The sequence below is a fragment of the Eschrichtius robustus genome, chromosome 4 (assembly GCF_028021215.1).
Source record: "Eschrichtius robustus isolate mEscRob2 chromosome 4, mEscRob2.pri, whole genome shotgun sequence".
Taxonomy (NCBI): Eukaryota; Metazoa; Chordata; class Mammalia; order Artiodactyla; family Eschrichtiidae; genus Eschrichtius; species Eschrichtius robustus.
In genome coordinates, this window is record NC_090827.1 from 43,349,455 (window position 1) to 43,371,433 (window position 21,979).

Genomic DNA, 21,979 nt, shown 5'->3' on the forward strand with positions numbered 1-21,979 from the left:
GACCAGGGCTCGAACCCGTGTCCCCTGCGTTGGCAGGCAGATTCTCAACCACTGCGCCACCAGGGAAGCCCTAAATATTTTTTTTAAAAAAACTTGGTGGTTGCACTGCCATTTCATTTGAATGAATTATAAAGGAGGCGGTACATTTATAACATTCTAGATCTGTCAGGGTGTTACCTAAGGTACTAGGAATGGCCAGTTAAAAAAAAAAAAAAAAGTAGAGATATTGGCAGACTTAGAAAAATCACCATTTTGCAGCCCCTAGTGAAATATTGATTCACACAGGGATCACCAGTGGAATCTAAAATCATTAGAGATTGAAAGAAAACAGATTATGTCCATAATACGAAGTATTACCTCACGTATTACTCAATGTGAAAGGGGGGAAAAGTGCCATTTGTAAGAGTTTTATGCTTCGCATCTAACTCGAGTGATCAAAGTTAACATCACTAATAACCTAATAATCATGTACCTCCAGATATGATGCAGTATAAATTATGCAACATCACTTGTGAGATGAGATATTCCTGCCGGGGTTGTTTCTGAGTAAAGAACAAGTTAAATGATACCATGAGGAATTAATTGGACAAACCCAGAATCTGGGACTTTCTCCAAGATAATTGCTGTAATTTCTTCAAAAAGTATGTTACAAAAGAAAAAATATTTTAGAAATTTGTTAGAAAATAAAAGAGACTTTAGATTACAGTTCAAGAAAATAGCTATATAAAATATTTGGGGTTTCCCTGGTGGTGCAGTGGTTGAGAATCCGCCTGCCAATGCAGGGGACACGGGTTCGAGCCCTGGTCTGGGAAGATCCCACATGCCACGGAGCAACTGGGCCTGTGAGCCACAACTACTGAGCCTGCGCATCTGGAGCCTGTGCTCCGCAACAAGAGAGGCCGCTATAGTGAGAGGCCCGTGCACCGCGATGAAGAGTGGCCCCCACTTGCTGCAACTAGAGAGAGCCCTCGCACAGAAACGAAGACCCAACACAGCCGTAAATAAATAAATAAATAAATAAATAAGTCATTTAAAAAAAAAAAAAAAAGAGTGGCCCCAGCTCTCGCCGCAACTAGAGAAAGCCCTCCCACAGAAACGAAGACCCAACGCAGCCAAAAATAAATTAATTAATTAATTAATTTTAAAAAAAAAAACATTTGAGGAACCACTGAGTAATCTGAATGTGTATTTGATATGACTAGTGACTTTTTGTTAATTTTGGGCTGTGCTATTGTGGTTGGGGGAGATGCACATGCCCAAAAGCATTGAAAAGTGAGGTGGCATGATATCTGCAATATACTCTTAAGTGGTTCAGCAAAAATATATACATTCATGCATACATACTTGCAGAAAGCTGGGGGAAAGAGAAAAGGAAGAAGAAAAAGACATCTTAAAGTAAATATGGCCTTAGGTTGGCGGGTGGATGTGTGGGGTTTCACTGTACTCATCTTTTAACTTTTCCTTTTTTGAAAATTTTCATAATACAAATTAAAAAGAAAATATCTAGGATATTTGGTCCAGAAATGCAGGTAGCCGCCTCCTAAGTCTTCCCTCTTGCACCAAGGTGGCAATCAGGGGCTTCGTTCGGTTACAGCCAATGACACCACTTGCTTCACTCCTGCAGATACGAGAACCCCTCCGCCAGCATGTAAAAGAAATTGGTTTGTACTTGGAAGCACGGAAATTCAAGAAAGTGTAAAGTTGAACAGTTTTCTATTTGTCAGTAAAGATTACAGAAACTTAGGACAATTGAAGAAATAGAAATAACTTAGGATATGAGACTAGTTTAAAAAAAGACATGTAGGAAAATATGCATTTACTAAACTAGATTTTTTTTCTTCTCCTCTTTCTCAACTTTCTAAATGGCTATTTGCAACTATAAGGGAAATTAAGCCCCAGAATAAAACACTAACTTGATGTTAGCTTAATACCAAGTTTTCTTCTGTCTCAATTTTTTCTCCTCTTCTCATAAGTAAGCATATATACTATTCTGTACTAATACTCTAGATTTCTTAAAGCTTAGCTGCTTATAGCTTCACTTATTATAACAACTTAGACTTCTTAAGGTAAATTGTATTTGTACATTGGTAATTTTTAATAACTTATTTTCAGTCTGACAAGATATCTTAAGAGCTGGACAAGTTGTCCTTAATTCACACTTGTTAAATTAATAAAATAGCTTAAATATTTAAAGAACTCCCCAAATAAATAACGGATGTTTACCTTGTTCTCAAATTCTCTGTTTCTCATTCCCTCACCCCTACCTTAGGTCAGAACAAAGAAAATCCTGTGGATTAAAATTTTCTAACTAGTTTACGTCAGTAATAGAAGCAGTAAAAGGCCGAGACAATGCTTTGAGAATTGAGTTTTTACCATGGCAATGGTTACTATATAATCACTGGTACTATCAAGTGAGTTGGAAAAAAAAAAAAAATCTTTGTAGGTTTAAACGGTCATGAGTATTTGCTGAACAAACCAGTCAGCATGTCCATGTTGCCTTTCATCACCTGATTCCACTAACACCCTCAAGAGGGTCAGAGAGTCCCTGAAGTGGGTCTAACAATTCCTTCTTGGACGGGTGTTGGCCACTGGAGAAGGCCAGGCCTTTAATTTGTCATTCAGATTTCCCATGGTGTGCCTTTTAAAAAAATAATCTGTCTTCGTATTCTCTAAACTTTATCTAAAAAAAGCTCCCTACATTTTCTTTGTGAAGTTCAGCATTTTACTCCAATTAAGACAGTCATAAAATAAGAGAAAGTAGTTAGAAACTGCAAATGAAGAGCTCTAAGTCTAATGAAAAAACTTTTATATATGTGTGTGTGCGTGTGTGTGTGTGTGTGTGTGTATATATATATATATATATATATATATATATATATATATATATATATATATATATATATGTAGGAGACCTTGTCTAAACTCACAAGGGAAGGGAAAGTAAAGTATTAAAGGTTCATAGCAGGCTCTAGTCCTAACTTGCCTGTGTCCTTTAAAAAAAAACAATGACATAATAAGCGGCTGTTGTGCTGTCTTCGGGTTTTCAAGCTTCGGAGTCACTATTTGTGCTCAAGGCTGGAGCAATGAAAACAAGTCTTTTTTCCCCAAGACACAGTAGCTTCAGTCCAAGCTACTCCAGACTTCCTTGCCAGTGACCTCAACACTGACCTTGACCTATTCTAGGAAGAACTCTGCCTGTTTAGTCCTTTTAGCTCATTTTTATGTGAATTTCTGTTCCCTAGTAGTGAACTGGAACCACCCAATTAATTAAGAAAAACCTCATTCATTATTAACTTAATTTCTAGTATGCTGACTTTTCATTATTATAATATCATCTTTCCTCACGGTGGCCTGTTTGGGATCTTGTACACCTGGCCTGCGGAAGCAGTTTCCCCAAGCAGTGGCAGAGCTAGATGACTGTCTTTCCAAGGGCCTCTCTTCGTTTGAAATCAGGAATTCCCATCTCTTTTTGATTCTCAAGGCTCTGTATCAAATTTCAGAAGAGAGAACTCAATCCAATCACTCTTTTTCCCAAACCGTGTCAAAGCTGGAGGTGTTGTTTGGTGCATCGCCAGGCTGTACTGCTAGACGCAGGACATCAGCATGTCCTTAGAAATATTTCGCATGACTGGCCTGTACACGCCTACATTTCTTCAGTTCACTGTGAAATGTTATGACACCTGGCTGTTCTCTTCATGTGCCTTTATATCCTGTTCCAAAGAGCTTGAGTCTCGTCTGGTGGATTCCCTTCTGGATTATAGAAGCTTCTTGAGGGCAGATTTGTTTTGAACGTTTGTGTAGCCCTCCCTGTGCCTTGCACACAGAAGGCATTCGGTTTTGTTGGTAATGATGATTACCATTGCTGGAGACTCCAGCTTGGAAGGACTGGAGGCCCATTGGCCTCATTCGCTAGTGATGAGGACCAAGTTTAGTTGGCAGACACAGTGACAACCAGCGTTCATTGTCAGAGCCCTGGGGGTAGATACTACTGAGACATGAAGATAAGTAAGGTGACCCTGCCCTCAAACTTTCTGGTTTAATAGGGATAAAGTCCATGCAAATCCTCGGAAGGCATGGTGTGGGGAATACATGCTGTTTATTAGTGGTTGAGTGCGGAAGCAGCCAGCCTTCAGCTCCAAATTGGATTGTCTTGTGTGAGCGTGTGCATTGGGTGCAGAGGGGTGCATTTTACCCTCCTGCCAGGGCAGCCCCGTCAGGGGAAACAGTCCTATCTGTGTTGTCCAACTAACCCTCACGAAAATCAAATGTTCAATATAGTACAATGTTATTTATTTATAGGCTTTGAATCAACACTATTTTTTTCCTGGTACCAGTCCATCTATCAGAATGCTTGATTCCTTTTTTATCTAATAGCACTAGAGTGTATTTAGACAAAGAGGCAGAACTTGTCTATAACTTCTAGGTCATCAGGGGAGACTTGTTGGTCGGAATATATGACTTAGTTTCCATCTGGAGGTCAACCTAAGTACTCCCATTTTTTTTTTTTTTTTAGTACTCCCATTTTTGAAAAGGAAAAAAAAAATTAATAACTAGTTCCCTAGCTGCTCAAATGTGTGGATTAGGACTAGACACAAAGGACTGGGGTGCACGCCTGTTTCAGGGTCCCCCGGGTAAGCCTTAGAATCTGCAAAAATGGCCTTCTGGAATTTGAAAACAATTATGGTAAAAGTCCTTTATTGTGATTTCAGTGATTGCAGCCTGATGAAGAAATCAGCTTACTTTGACAGGGAAGACACACACATGCAAAAAATGTCACTGGTGGTTATCTCCAGAGCTCTGGCCCAAGTAGAAACACATGTGACTTTTGTTAACAATTTGATGGTAATAAGAATTTGGGGATGAATCCTCATCTCTATGGCTCCCCCTTCTCCTGCTATGCCTGTTCCAGCCTTCTCAGCCCCTCTGATTTCTTTATGGTGCCTCAAGCCAGCCTGTCACACAGGACAAAGGTCTTTGAACATCAAGTGACTTCTGTAGATTCTGTACCATGAGCATGGGATCACAAAGGGCCCCCTTTTTTATGAGCTCCTGTGCAGTGGAGCTGCCGGCTAGAATTTCTTCCTCTGCCCTCCCGTCCAGTAGACAAGGTTTAACCTGATTCTGCCCAGCAGGCAAGTAGGGCCCTTGGAAATTAGTCTCCTTATTGAGATCAACTGTGCAAAGGGCATGCTTGGAAAGAATGCAAAGCTAGAAAATATGTTCAAATCTCTGATAATGGGGAGTATGAAGGAGGGAAACGAGATGCATGAACAACTAACATTTTCTCTGCTTTTCCTTATTTATACTCCTCTTAAAATGACAAGTGTGATGGGTCTTTGTGACCCCAAACTTGAAGTATCAATAAATACGAATCCAGAGTGAGAAGATATTCAATTTTCCTGGAAAGAGAAACACCCTCTTTTGTGTGTGTGTGAAGCCATTTCCAAATTTTAAAAATTCCATTGCATAAGGTAAATTAAAGTCCTGCGCTTAATTGTGTGCTTGCCCTGCATCCCCCAGCCCCCATCGTAAACCAGACACCCAGAGCAACACTGCCCATTAATCATCCCACAGGAAACATGACAATTCAAAACTCAAAAATTCAGAAATTCATTCACCCGTGCCTTCAGCAAAGGGATACGGTACGCAGTGAGTCCAGGGTTTTACTTAGAAAACCAGCTACATTTCAAGAAATATTTTTTTAAAAGTCATTTGCTCTTTTCTCTAGCCTAGTCCTGAGAAATCACCACCAATAGAAAAATAATTTGTATAGGTAAATTTTACTCTTTAACACACAAAGTTGATCATATGCACAAAAACACTAGATAAAAGGAACTTAGAAATGTGAGGGGAAATTTTTTCGTCCATTTTAAACTACAGATGGCTGAATATGTAATACCACCTCTCCGAGTTAAGTACAGGAGCCTCTTTTTTCAGGAGGGAGCCAGCAAGTTAGGAGTAAAGATAAGTCCTGGGTTTAACCCCAATGCACCCCCTTTCAGTTTTGACCTGGTCAGCCCACAAAGGGATATAAATGTCAGCTAATTGTGATGCTGAGTATTTTGACAGGGATCCTCTTTGTGGCCAAGGCCAGTCAAAACTTGAATAACGGTATTTCCACCAAAAAGCTCACCCTCTTTACTTTCTCCAAAAATGGTCCGTTTTCATTATTTTTATAAATCTGACTTGAGAAATTTTAAGATGCTAATTGTTATGGGCTGGTTTTATTATTTGTTATCATACCCAGAGTATTTACCTTTTTATTAAAATGGAAGCTTAGTGCGAAGGGATTGTTCATAAACTAAGTACAAACTCAATTTCCCAGGGGAGTAAAAAAGGCTTTCCAAATTGCTAAGTCACCAACATGGCCTTTCTCCCACCTTCATATGCCCTACAAAGTCTTGTACAAGACATGAACTTAGTATTTTCCCAGGGACACACACACACACACACACACACACACACACACACATACACCATCACATCCCAGTGTTGTTGGTTCACTGGGTTTCTGTTTGGGGACTGCCTATGCTGTGTGTGTTATGGTTTTAAATTACTGTTTGCTCTTCTAACTTCTTGGAAGGTAAACAACTTGGAAACAGAACCGGTAGCAAAAGAAATTGGCATCTGACATACTCTTTACCTTAATTCCTCTTATTGAGACTCTTTTTTTTCTTTTAAATATTTTATTTATTTATTTATTTGGTTGCACTGGGTCTTAGTTGAGGCTGGCAGGCTCCTTAGTTGAGGCATGCATGTGGGATCTAGTTCCCTGACCTGGGATCGAACCCGTGTCCCCTGCATTGGGAGCACGGAGTCTTAACCACTGCACCACCAGGGAAGTCCCTCACACTTGTTTTTGATGATGGGTAGTGGAAAGAAGTGATACGCTTTCATGTTATATATATATATATTTTTTTTTTTTTTTTTTTTAATTTATGGCTATGTTGGGTCTACTTTTCTGTGCGAGGGCTTTCTCTAGTTGTGGCAAGTGGGAGCCACTCTTCATCGCTGTGCGCGGGCCTCTCACTATCGCGGCCTCTCTTGCTGCGGAGCACAGGCTCCAGACACGCAGGCTCAGTAATTGTGGCTCACGGGCCCAGCCGCTCCGCGGCATGTGGGATCCTCCCAGACCAGGGCTCGAACCCGTGTCCCCTGCATTAGCAGGCAGATTCTCAACCACTGCGCCACCAGGGAAGCCCTGCGCCACCAGGGAAGCCCCATGTTATATTTTAAAGCTATTTTTCTCCTCAGAATTTGAATGTTATAACAGGCAGACATACATTTATAATTAATACCAACCAATTTTCTAAGCACTATACCAACTGTAAACTAAAAAAAGGCCTAGCTGAAAGTTTTCTGGGTGAAAACTCTGTGATACTTACAGCTTTTCTCTTACCTTATTCTCCTCTTCCTTCCCTGTCTCCAAACACACACATAAACACACACACACACACACACACACACACGTCTTAAAAAAGAGAAAATGGACAATTTGCTCTAAGGAAACATAGGTAAGGACAAGGGTCATAGGGTGTCTAATTGCCTCAGTACTATACATTGGGTAAGGATTGTCTGTAATCTCTCCTACCCCCAAACAACTCAGGCGCTGTTGTTGACAAAGTACCTGTATTTACTTCTGGCAAAGGAAAAGCCGTTAATGCTGCCATGGATATCAACACTATGTGTGGAAACATTTTCTATTTAAAACTTTCAGAAATCACTACTTAGCATCCAGAAGCAAAGTTTCTCCCTCTTAATGATCAAAGCCTAGTCATTATTTACTATATTTAAAGGCAGCTTACTATTTAAATTTCTTAGCCTGAAAATATAAAACATCGCTTTGTCAGTTCAAAGTTGTTTGGAAAATTATAATAATAATACAGTGTCTGCAATTTGCCAGTAATGTCACTATGGATGCAAACCTGCATCCATAGTGACATTAAAAATTCGGCTGATTTTGTTTTTACACTTTCGTTATCTGAAGGAAACAAGGTCTAGCAATTTCTCTTAGAAATGGCTGTTGCTAGAAGGGCTGGTGAGTCTTTCCATTTGTCTGCAAGTCTGTTTAAATACAGAGCTCGTAGTATGTTTCTTTTGCAGTTTCCAACTGTAAGAGCAGACACAGCCTATAATCTACTGAACAACTGGATCTCATCAGAGATATGTTTTCAGAAGAGCAAAGATTAAGTAAATCTCAGTCTGTATCAGAGAGAAAGAAAGAGGGAGAGAAAAATTTAAAATTCAGCTTGGGAATTCCCTGGCAGTCCACTGGTTAGGACTCCATGCTCTTACTGCCAAGGGCCCAAGTCGGGATCCCTTTGTGGGGAACTAAAATGCCACAAGCTACACGGTGTGGCAGACCAAAATAAAAACCAAAAAAAAACTACATTTAAAAATGAGTTTGGGAGAGACCTTCAAGACGGCAGAGGAGTAAGACATGGAGGTCACCTTCCTCCCCACAAATACATCAGAAATACATCTATCCACATGTGGAACAACTCCTACAGAACACCTACTGAGCGCTGGCAGAAGACCTCAGAATTCCCAAAATATATATATTTTTTTCTTCCTTTTTCTCTTTTTGTGAGTGTATATGTGTACGCTTCTTTGCGTGATTTTGTCTGTATTGCTTTGCTTTTACCGTTTGTCCTAGGGTTCTCTCTGTCCGTTTTTTTGTTTGTTTGTTTGTTTGTTTTTGTATAGTTTTTAGCACTTGTTATCGTTGGTGGATTTCGTTTTTGGTTTGGTGGCTCTCTCTTTCTTGCTTTTTTTTTTTATTACTTTTAAATGTTTTAAAATAATTTTTTATTTTAATTATTTTATATTATTTTATTTTTCTTTCTTTCTTTCATTTTTTCTCCCTTTTCTTCTGAGCCATGTAGCTGACAGGGTCTTGGTGCTCCGGCTGGGTGTCAGGCCTGTGCCTCTGAGGTGGGAGAGCTGAGTTCAGGACATTGGTCCACCAGAGGCCTCCCAGCTCCACGTAATATCAAATGGTGACAGGTCTCCCAGAGATCTCCATCGCAACGCTAAGACCCAGCTCCACTCAACAACAAGCAAGCTACAGTGCTCGACACCCTATGCCAAACAACTAGCAAGACAGGAACACTACCCCACGCATTAGCAGAGAGGCTGCCTAAAATCATAATAAGGTCACAGACACCCCAAAACACACCACCAGACGTGGACGTGCCCACCAGAAAGACAAGATCCAGCTTCATCCACCAAAACACAGGCACCAGTCCCCTCTACCAGGAATCCTACATAGCCCAATGAACCAACCTTAGCCACTGGGGGCAGACACCAAAAACAACGGGAACTACGAACGTGCAGCCAGCGAAAAGGAGACCCCAAACACAGTAAGTTAAGGAAAATGAGAAGACAGAGAAACACACAGCAGATGAAGGAGCAAGGTAAAAACCACCAAACCAAACAAATTGAGAGGAAATAGGCAGTCTACCTGAAAAAGAATTCAGAATAATGATAGTAAAGATGATCCAAAATCTTGGAAATAGATTGGACAAAATAGAAGAAACATTTAACAAGGACATAGAAGAACTAAAGAGCAAACAAACAATGATGAACAACACAATAAATGAAATTAAAAATTCTCTAGAAGGAATCAATAGCAGAATAACTGAGGCAGAAGAACGGATAAGTGACCTGGAATATAAAATAGTGCAAATAACTACTGAAGAGCAGAATAAAGAAAAAAGAATGAAAGGAATTGAGGACAGTCTCAGAGACTCTGGGACAACATTAAATACACCAATATTTGAATTATAGGGGTCCCAGAAGAAGAAGAGAAAAAGAAAGGGACTGAGAAAATATTTGAAGACATTGCAGTTGAAAACTTCCTTCGTATGGGAAACAAAAGAGTCAGTCAAGTCCAGGAGGCACAGAGAGTACCATAAAGGATAAATCCAAGGAGAAACATGCCAAGACACATAGTAATCAAACTATCAAAACATAAATACAGACATTCACAGAAAGATAGACAAGATGAAAATGCAGAGGGCTATGTACCTGATGAAGGAACAAGATAAAACCCCAGAAAAAACAACTAAATGAAGTGGAGATAGGCAATCTTCCAGAAAAAGAATTCAAAATAATGATAGTGAAGATGATCCAGGACCTTGGAAAAAGAATGGAGGCAAAGATCAAGAAGATGCAAGAAATGTTTAACAAAGACCTAGAAGAATTAAAGAACAAACATCTAGAAGAATTAGAGAACAAACAAACAGAGATGAACAATACAATAACTGAAATGAAAAATACACTAGCAAGAATCAATAGCAGAATAACTGAAGCAGAAGAACAGATAAGTGACCTGGAAGACAGAATGGTGGAATTCTCTGCCACGAAACAGAATAAAGAAAAAAGAATGAAAAGAAATGAAGACAGCCTAAGAGACCTCTGGGACAACATTAAACGCAACAACATTTGCATTATAGGGGTCCCAGAAGGAGAAGAGAGAGAGAAAGGACCCAAGAAAATATTTGAAGAGATTATAGTCAAAAACTTCCCTAATATGGGAAAGGAAATAGTCAATCAAGTTCAGGAACCACAGAGAGTCCCACACAGGGTAAAACCAAGGAGAAACACACCAAGACACATAGTAATCAACTTGACAAAAATTAAAGACAAAGAAAATTATTGAAAGAAGCAAGGGAAAAATGACAAAAAACATACAAGGGAACTCCCATAAGGTTAACAGCTGATTTCTCAGCAGAAACTCTACAAGCCAGAAAGGACTGGCATGATATATTTAAAGTGATGAAACGGAAGAGCCTACAACCAAGATTCTCTACCTGGCAAAGATCTCATTCAGATTTCACAGAGAACTCAAAAGCTTTACAGATAAGCAAAAGCTAAAAGAATTCAGCACCACCAAACCAGCTCTACAACAAATGCTACAGGAACTTTTCTAAGTGGGAAACACAAGAGAAGAAAAGGACCTACAAAAACAAACCCAAAACAATTAAGAAAATGGTCATAGGAACATACATATCGATAATTACATTAAATATGAATGGATTAAATGCTCCAACCAAATGACACAGGATCACTGAATGGATACAAAAACAAGACCCATATATATGCTGTCTACTAGAGACCCACTTCAGACCTAGGGACACATACAGACTGAAAGTGAGGGTGTGGAAAAAGATATTCCATGCAAATGGAAATCAAAAGAAAGCTGTAGTAGCAGTATTCATATCAGATAAAATAGACTTTAAAATAAAGAATGTTACAAGAGACAAGGAAGGACACTACATAACGAACAAGGGATCAATCCAAGAAGAAGATATAACAATTATAAATATATATGCACCCAACATAGGAGCACCTCAATACATAAGGCAACTGCTAACAGCTATAAAAGAGGAAATCAACAGTAACATAATAATACTGGGGGACTTTAACACCTCACTAACACCAATGGACAGATGATCCAAACAGAAAATAAGGAAACACAAGCTTTAAATGACACAATAGACCAGATAGTTTTAATTGATATTTATAGGACATTCCACCCAAAAACAGCAGATTATATTTTCTTCTCAAACGCACATGGAACATTCTCCACGATAGATCACATTTGGGGTCAGAAATCAAGCCTCAGTAAATTGAAGAACATTGAAATTATATGAAGCATCTTTTCTGACCACAATGCTTTGAGATTAGAAATCAATTACAATGAAAAAAACGTAAAAACACAAACATGTGAAGGCAAAACAATACATTACTAAGTAACCAAGAGATCACTGAAGAAATCAAGGAGGAAATCAAAAAAATACCTAGAGACAAATGATAATGAAAACACAATGATCCAAAACCTATGGGATGCAGCAAAAGCAGTTCTAAGAGGGAAGTTTATAACAATACAAGCTTACCTCAAGAAACAAGAAAAATCTCAAATACACATCTAACCTTGCACCTAAAGGAACTAGAGAAAGAACAAACAAAACCCAATGTTAGCAGAAGGAAAGAAATCATAAAGAGCAGAGCAGAAATAAATGAAATAGAAACAAAGAAAACAATAGCAAAGATGAATAAAACTAAAGGCTGGTTCTTTGAGAAGATAAACAAAATTGATAAACCATTAGCCAGACTCATCAAGAAAAAGAGGGAGAGGACTCAAATCAATAGAATTAGAAATGAAAAAGGAAAAGTTACAACAGACATTGCAGAAATACAAAGCATCCTAAGAGACTACTACAAACAACTCTTTGCCAACGAAATGGACAACCTGGAGGAAATGGACAAATTTTTAGAAAGGTATAACCATCCAAGACTGAACCAGGAAGAAATAGAAAATATGAACAGACCAATCACAAGTAACAAAATTGAAACTGTGATTAAAAATCTTCCAACAAACAACAGTCCAGGACCAGATGGCTTCACAGGTGAATTCTAACAAACATTTAGAGAAGAGCTAACACCCATCCTTCTAAAGCTCTTCCAAAATATAGCAGACGGAGGAACACTCCCAAACTCATTCTATGAGGCCACCATCACCCTGATACCAAAACCAGACAAAGATACTACAAAAAAACAGACCAATATCACTGATGAATATAGATGCAAAAATCCTCAACAAAATACTAGCAAACAGAAACGAACAACACATTAAAAGGATCATACACCATGATCAAGTAGGATTTATCCCAGGGATGCAAGGATTCTTTAATATATGCAAATCAATCAATGTGATACACCATAATAAGAAATTGAAGAATAAAAACCATATGATCATCTCAATAGATGCAGAAAAAGCTTTTGACAAAATTCAACACCCATTTATGATAAAAACTCTCCAGAAAGTGGGCATAGAGGGAACCTACCTCAGCATAACAAAGGCCATATACGACAAACCCACAGCAAACATCATTCTCAATGGTGAAAAACTGAAAGTGTTTCCTCTAAGATCAGGAACAAGACAAGGATGTCCACTCTCACCACTATTATTCAACACAGTTTTGGAAGGCCTAGCCACAGCAATCAGAGAAGAAAAAGAAATAAAAGAATACAAATTGGAAAAGAAGTAAAACTGTCCTGTGTGCAGATAACATGATACTATACATAGAGACTCCTAAAGATGCCACCAGAAAACTACTAGAGCTAATCACTGAATTTGGTAAAGTTTCAGGATACCAAATTAACGCACAGAAATCTCTCTCATTCCTATGCACTAATGATGAAAAATCTGAAAGAGAAATTAAGGAAGCACTCCCATTAACGATTGCAACAAAAAGAATAAAATACCTAGGAATAAACCTACCTAGGGAAACAAAAGACCTGTATGCAGAAAACTATAAGACACTGATGAAAGAAATTAAAGATGATACAAACAGATGGAGAGATATACCGTGTTCTTGGGTTGGAAGAATCAATATTGTGAAAATGACTATACTACCCAAAGCAATCTACAGATTCCATGCAATCCCTATCAAATTACCGATGGCATTTTTTACAGAACTAGAACAAAAAATCTTAACATTTTTATGGAGACACAAAAGACCCCGAATAGCCAAAGCAGTCCTGAGTGAAAAAAATGGAGCTGGAGGAATCAGACTCCCTGACTTCAGACTATACTACAAAGCTACAGTAATCAAAACAATATGGTACTGGCACAAAAACAGAAATGTAGATCAATGGAACCAGATAGAAAGACCAGAGATAAACCCACACACCTATGGTCAACTAATCTATGATAAAGGAGGCAAGGATATGCAATGGAAAAAAGACAGCCTTTTCAATAAGTGGTGCTGGGAAAACTGGACAGCTTCATGTAAAAGATTGAAATTAGAACACTCCCTAACACCATACACACAAATAAATTCAAAATGAATTAGAGACCTAAATGTAAGACCGGACACTATAAAACTCTTAGAGGAAAACATAGAAACAACATTCTTTGACATAAATCACAGCAAGATCTTTTTTGATCCACCTCCTAGAGTAAAGGAAATAAAAACAAAAATAAACAAATGGGACCTAATGAAACTTAAAAGCTTTTGCAAAGCAAAGGAAACTACAAACAAGACGAAAAGACAACCCTCAGAATGTGAGAAAATATTTGCAAACGAATCAACGGACAAAAGATTAATCTCCAAAATATATAAATAGCTCATGCAGCTCAATATGAAAAAAAACAAACAACCCAACCAAAAAATGGGCACAAGACCCAAAGAAACATTTCTCCAAAGAAGACATATAGATGGCCAAAAAGCACATGAAAAGCTCCTCAACATCACTAATTATTAGAGAAATGCAAATCAAAACTACCGTGAGGTATCACCTCACACCAGTCAGAATGGCCATCATCAGAAAATCTACAAAGAACAAATGCCGGAGAGGGTGCGGAGAAAAGGGAACCCTCTTGCAGTGTTGGTGGGAATGTAAATTGATACAGCAACTATGGAGAACAGTATGGAGGTTCCTTAAAAAACTAAAAATAGAATTACCTTTTAACCCAGCAATCCCCTCCTGGGCATAAACCCAGAGAAAACCATAATTCAGAAAGACACATGCACCCTAATGTTCATTTCAGCTCTATTTACAATAACCAGGTCATGGAAGCAACCTAAATGCCCACCGACAGACTAATGGATAAACAAGATGTGGTACAAATATACAGTAGAATATTACTCAGCTATAAAAAGGAAAGAAATTGGGTCATTTGTAGAGATGTGGATGCATCTAGAGACTGCCATACAGAGTGAAGTAAGTCAGAAAGAGGAAACCAAATATCGTATATTAACACATACATGTGAAACCTAGAAAAATGGTACAGATGAACCGGCTTCCAGGGCAGAGGTGGAGACACAGATGTAGAGAACAAACGTATAGAAACCAATGAGGGGAATTGGCGGGGGGTGGTAGTGGTGGTGTGATGAATTGGGAGATTGGGATTGACATGTATACACTAATATGTATAAAATGGATAACTAATAAGAACCTGCTCTATAAAAAAATAAATAAAATTCAAAAATTCAAAAAAAATTATATACAAAGGAAAAATATTAAAAGCACCAAGGGAAAAACAACAAATAACATACAAGGGAATCCCCATAAGGTTAACAGCTGACCTTTCAGCAGAAACTCTGCAAGCCAGAAGGGAGTGGCAGGACATATTTAAAGTGATGAAAAGAAAAACCTACAACGAAGATTATTCTACACAGCAAGGATCTCATTCAGATTTGACAGAAAACTTAAAACTGTTACAGACAAGCAAAAGCTAAGAGAATTCAGCACCACCAAACCAGCTCTACAACAAATGCTAAAGGAACGTCTCCAGGCAGGAAACACAAGAGAAGGAAAAGACCTACAATAACAAACCCAAAACAATTAAGAAAATGGTAATAGGAACATACATATCGATAACTACCTTAAATGTAAATGGATTAAATGCTCCAACCAAAGACATAGACTGACTGAATGGATACAAAACCAAGACTCATATATACGCTGTCTACAAGAGACCCGCTTCAGACCTACGGACACATACAGACTTGAAAGTGAGGGGATGGAAAAAGATATTCCATACAAATGGAAATGAAAAGAAAGCTGGAGTAGCAATACTCATCAGATAAAACAGATTTCAAAATAAAGACTGCTACAAAAGAGAAAGAAGGACACTACATAATGATCAAGGTCTCAATCCAAGAAGAAGATATAACAATTGTAAATATTCATGCACCCAACATAGGAGCACCTCAATACATAAGGCAAATGCTAACAGCCATAAAAGGGGAAATCGACAGTAACACAATCATAGTAGGGGACTTTAACACCCCACTTTCACCAATGGACAGATCATCCAAAATGAAAATAAATAAGGAAACACAAGCTTTAAATGATACATTAAACAAGATGGACTTAATTGATATTTATAGGATATTCCATCCAAAAAAACAGAATACACTTTCTTCTCAAGTGCTCATGGAACATTCTCCAGGATAGATCATATCTTGGGTCACAAAACAAGCCTTGGTAAATTTAAGAAAATTGAAATCGTATCAAGTGTCTTTTCCTACCACAACGCTGTGAGACTAGATATCAATTACAAGAAAAAAAACGTAAAAAAAACAAACACATGGAGGCTAAACAATACACTACTAAATAACCGAGAGATCACTGAAGAAATCAATGAGGAAATCAAAAAATACCTAGAGACAAATGACAATGAAAACACGACTACCCAAAACCTATGAGATGCAGCAAAAGCAGTTCTAAGAGGGAAGTTTATAGCAATACAATCCTACCTCAAGAAACAAGAAAAAACTCAAATAAACAACCTAACCTTCAATGTAAAGCAATTAGAGAAAGAACAAAAAAACCCCAAAGTTAGCAGAAGGAAAGAAATCATAAAGAGCAGAGCAGAAATAAATGAAGTAAACAATAGCAAAGATCAATAAAATTAAAATCTGGTTCTTTGAGAAGATAAACATAATTGACAGACCATTAGCCAGACTCATCAAGAAAAAAAGGGAGAAGACTCAAATCAACAGAATTAGAAATGAAAAAGGAGAAGTAACAACTGACTCTGCAGAAATACAAAGGATCATGAGAGATTACTACAAGCAACTATATGCCAATAAAATGGACAACCTGGAAGAAATGCACAAGTTCTTAGAAAGATATAAGCTTCCAAGACTGAACCAGGAAGAAAGAGAAAATATGAACAGACTAATCACAAGTAATGAAATTGAAATTGTGATGAAAAATCTTCCAGCAAACAAAAGCCCAGGACCAGATGACTTCACAGGTGAGTTCTATCAAACATTTAGAGAAGAGCTAACACCTATCCTTCTCAAACTCTTCCAAAACATAGCAGAGGGAGGAACACTCCCCAACTCATTCTACGAGACCATCATCACCCTGATACCAAAACCAGACAAAGATGTCACAAAGAAAGAAAACTACAGGCCAATATCACTGATGAACATAGATGCAAAAATCCTCGACAAAATGCTAGCAAACAGAATCCAACAGCACATTAAAAGGGTCATTCACCATGATCAAGTGGGGTTTATCCCAGGAATGCAAGGATTCTTCAATATACGCAAATCAATCAGTGTGATAATCCATAATAACAAATTGAAGGAGAAAAACCATATGATCATCTCAATAGATGCAGAAAAAGCTTTCGACAAAATTCAATACCCATTTATGATAAAAAACCCTCCAGAAAGTAGACATAGAGGGAACTTACCTCAACATAATAAAAGCCATATATGACAAACCCACAGCCAACATCATTCTCAACGGTGAAAAACTGAAACCATTTCCTCTAAGATCAGGAACAAGACAAGGTTGTCCACTCTCACCACTATTATTCAACATAGTTTTGGAAGTTTTAGCCGCAGCAATCAGAGAAGAAAAAGAAATAAAAGGAATCCAAGTCGGAAAAGAAGAAGTAAAGCTGTCACTGTTTGCAGATGACATGATACTACACATAGAGAATCCTAAAGATGCTACCAGAAAACTACTAAAGCTAATCAATGAATTTGGTAAAGTTGCAGGATACAAAATTAATGCACAGAAATCTCTTGCATTCCTATACATTATTGATGAGCATTCTGAAAGAGAAATTAAGGAAGCACTCTCATTTACCATTGCAACAAAAAGAACAAAATACCTAGGAATAAACCTACCTAAGGAGACAAAAGACCTGTATGCAGAAAACTGTAAGACACTGATGAAAGAAATTAAAGATGATACAAACAGATGGAGAGATATACCATGTTCTTGGATTGGAAGAATCAATATTGTGAAAATGACTATACTACGCAATGCAATCTACAGATTCAATGCAATCCCTATCAAACTATCAATGGCATTTTTCACAGAACTAGAAGAAAAAACTTCATGATGTGTATGGAAACACAAAAGACCCCGAATAGCCAAAGCAATCTTGAGAAAGAAAAGCAGAGCTGGAGGAATCAGGCTCCCAAACTTCAGACACTACTACAAAGCTACAGTAATCAAGACAGTATAGTACTGGCACAAAACAGAAATATAGATCAATGGAACAGGATAGAAAGCCCAGAGATAAACCCACGCACATATGGTCACCTTATCTTTGATAAAGGAGGCAAGAGTATATAATGGAGAGAAGACGGCCTCTTCAATTAGTGGTGCTGGGAAAACTGGACAGATACATGTAAAAGTATGAAATTAGAACACTGCCTAACACCATACACAAAAATAAACTCAAAATGGATTTGAGACCTAAATGTAAGGCCAGACACTATCAAACTCTTAGAGGAAAACACAGGCAGAACACTCTATGACATAAATTACAGCAGGGTCCTTTTTGACCCACCTCCTAGAGAAATGGAAATAAAAACAAAAATACACAAATGGGACTTAATGAAACTTAAAAGCTTTTGCAAAACAGGGGAAAACATAAACAAGATGAAAAGACAAAGAATGGGAGAAAATATTTGCAAATGAAGCAACTGACAAAGGATTAATCTCAAAAATTTACAAGCAGCTCATGCAGCTCAATATCAAAAAAACAAACAACCCAATCCAAAAATGGGCAGAAGACCTAAATAGACATTTCTCCAAAGAAGATATGCATATTGCCAACAAACATATGAAAGGATGCTCAACATCACTAATCATTAGAGAAATGCAAATCAAAACTACAGTGAGGTATCACCTCACACCAGTCAGAATGGCCATCATCAAAAAATCTACAAACAACAAATGCTAGAGAGGGTGTGGAGAAAAGCGAACCCTCTTGCACTGTTGGTGGGAATATAAATTGATACAGCCACTATGGAGAACAGTATGGAGGTTCCTTAAAAAACTAAAAATAGAACTACCACATGACCCAGCAATCCCAGTACTGGGCATATACCCTGAGAAAACCATAATTCAAAAAGAGTCATGTACCACAATGTTCATTGCAGCTCTATTTACAATAGCCAGCACGTGGAAGCAACCTAAGTGTCCATCGACAGATGAATGGATAAAGAAGATGTGGCACATATATACAATGGAATATTACTCAGCCATAAAAAGAAATGAAATTGAGTTATTTGTAGTTAGGTGGATGGACCTAGAGTCTGTCATACAGAGTGAAGTAAGTCAGAAAGAGAAAAACAAATACCATATGCTAACACATACATATGGAATCTAAAAAAAAAAAAAAGGTTCTGAAGAACATAAGAACATAGGGGCAGGACAGGAATAAAGATGCAGACATAGAGAATGGACTTGAGGACACGGGGAAGGTAAGCTGGGACGAAGTGAGAGAGTGGCATGGACATATATACACTACCAAACATAAAATAGATAGCTATTGGAAAGCAGCCGTATAGCACAGGGAGATGAGCTCGGTGCTTTGTGACCACCTAGAGGGGTGGGATAGGGAGGGTGGGAGGGAGACGCAAGAGGGAGGAGATATGGGGATATATGTATATGTATAGCTGATTCACTTTGTTATACAGCAGAAACTAACATACCATTGTAAAGCAATTATACTCCAATAAGGATGTTAAAAAAAATAGAATAAAATAAAATAAAAAATAAAAAAAATAGAAATGAGTTTGATGCCTCAATCCTGTGCCAGAGGCGACTCGTTTCAGTGTGTCCACTGTGGTCCCCAGAGGGCCCATGAAGTCAGCTCATGGATTAGACTTACTCTTTCAGTAAATAAGCCTGTCTTAGAACTGTGAGGTCTTCTTTAGAATGCACCCTGGCATTTGCTTCATTTTGGTTTGAAAGTTTGTTTTGTGGCTCCTAATGACAGATTCAAATCCAAAATGCTTGATGTAGGAGAAATTGAAAGCTTCTCAGGGCTGAGGAGGTGAAGCTGGAAGAAAGGAAATGAACTGGCAAAGGAAATGGAGCAATCTGGAAGGGACAGCCTAGGGAGAGGGAGGAGCAAGCTGCAAACAGAATTATTCAGTAGGGCTTGGAGCCGGCACCCAGGAGGCCACTCTGAGCTACAGGCACACTCCCAGGAGGTGTGGCTTGCTTGCAGGAGCGTGGGCTGGCCACTGACCAAGGCTCAGGAGCCGAGGACGTAGCAGCAACAGTCAGCTCCAAGCCACAAGCTCCAGGGCTGCGCTGACTTTGGGCGGCTTGGCTTCAGGAGTCTCTCCAGCCTTCCTCGAAGACAGGGTGGCTGGCAGGTTGCTGGGATACAGATGAATGGCAGGTCCTTTTTTTTTTTTTTTTAACATCTTTATTGGAGTATAATTGCTTTACAATGGTGTGTTAATTTCTGCTGTATAACAAAGTGAATCAGCTATACATATACATATATCCCCTCCCTCTTGCGTCTCCCTCCCACCCTCCCTATTCCACCCCTCTAGGTGGACACAAAGCACCGAGCTGATCTCCCTGTGCTATGCGGCTGCTTCCCACTAGCTATTGATTTTACATTTGGTAGTGTATACTCCCAAGCGTGATCTTAGGTGAGATGAAGGTGTGGCTCACAATTAATAAATGAAGAATAAATTGTCCTCTGGATTTGCAGCCTCCGATCCAACGCATCAGGACCTTGACTCTACGTGGGAGCTGTGTTCTGCTCTATTCAAGTACTTCTTGGCCACCTCACATGCACAACACCGAAAAGAAGAATCAAAATAAGCATGTCACATTCAGGGGCAGCACACAATGCTGCTCGAGTGAAATGGGAGGGAATCAAGACGGCAGAGTAAAAGGATGTGGATCTCACTTCCACCCGCAAATGCATCAAAAGTACATCTACAAACTGAGTGAAATGGGGCGCTTCACACCGTGGAGATGGAGGCAGGATGCTGCCAGAGGCAGCCTTCCCCGAAGGCACCTACATAACCTACAGAAGGCTTGAACAGGTGCGTAGTGTGATGAAATCAGACTTTTTCCTTTAAATTTATTTTATTTATTTTTTGCTGCATTGGGTCTTCGTTGCTGCATGCGGGCTTTCTCTAGTTTCAGTGAGCGGGGGCTACTCTTCGTTGTGCTGTGTGGGCTTCTCACTGCAGTGGCTTCTCTTGTTGCGGAGCATGGGCTCCAGGTGCGCGAGCTTCAGTAGTTGTGGCACGCAGGCTCAGTAGTTGCGGCACACAGGCTTAGTTGCTCCAAGGCATGTGGGATCTTCCCAGACCAGGGCTCGAACTTGTGTCCCCTGCATTGGCAGGCAGATCCTTAACCACTGCACCCCCAGGGAAGCCCGAAATCAGACTTTTAAAAACACTGACCTAACAGCAGAGTCGGGAGAAGAGGGGAGAGGCAGAAAGACGGCTGAAGCAGTGGATGCACCAGTCCGGTTTCACTTGTCTAAGCCAGACAATACAGAAGGTAGGGTTTCTAGGATGGTTGTGAGAATCAAGTGTGATGCCTGACACACAGCCAATAGCAAATGAACATCAGTTCCCCTTTCCTCTAATCGGGGCATGTGTAGTGGCAGTGGATGTAAAGTACAGATGGAAGAGATCTTACTGGGGAAAGAGCAACAAATTTGGCAAATACTTGGATATAAAAAATGTAAAAGAGGAAAAGAACCCAAGGGAAAGCTGGGATTTTGAATTTTAAAAGTCAGGTCTTAAGTAAGGGGTGCAGGCCGGAAGAGTAGTAGTTTTGAGAGACAGAGGAGTTGACTTCTGGACAATGAATTTGGACTTGAACCATTACAGGGACAATGTGGATTCAAGAATCCCTGACATAGAGGTGAAATCAGAAGTGGGTTTACCTCGGAGCTCAAGTTTTCGTGGCTCTAACTTTCCCCGGACACTTCCAAAAGCACGTAGCTGGTGTTGTGTTTGTATATAAGTTTTTATTGTTTTTCTTTTAAAAGCTCCCTCATGAGTTACACAAGCTTCAGGCCCCACAAAATCTGGGCCCCTTCAGGTTGAAGTCAGAAGGCAGTACCCATGGGATAATGGGAAATAAAGAGTTGGAAGAATCTGGTTACCGTCCTCAAAGGGCAAGAAGGGTCAACAGAGGAGGCCGAAGAGGCAGAGGGAAG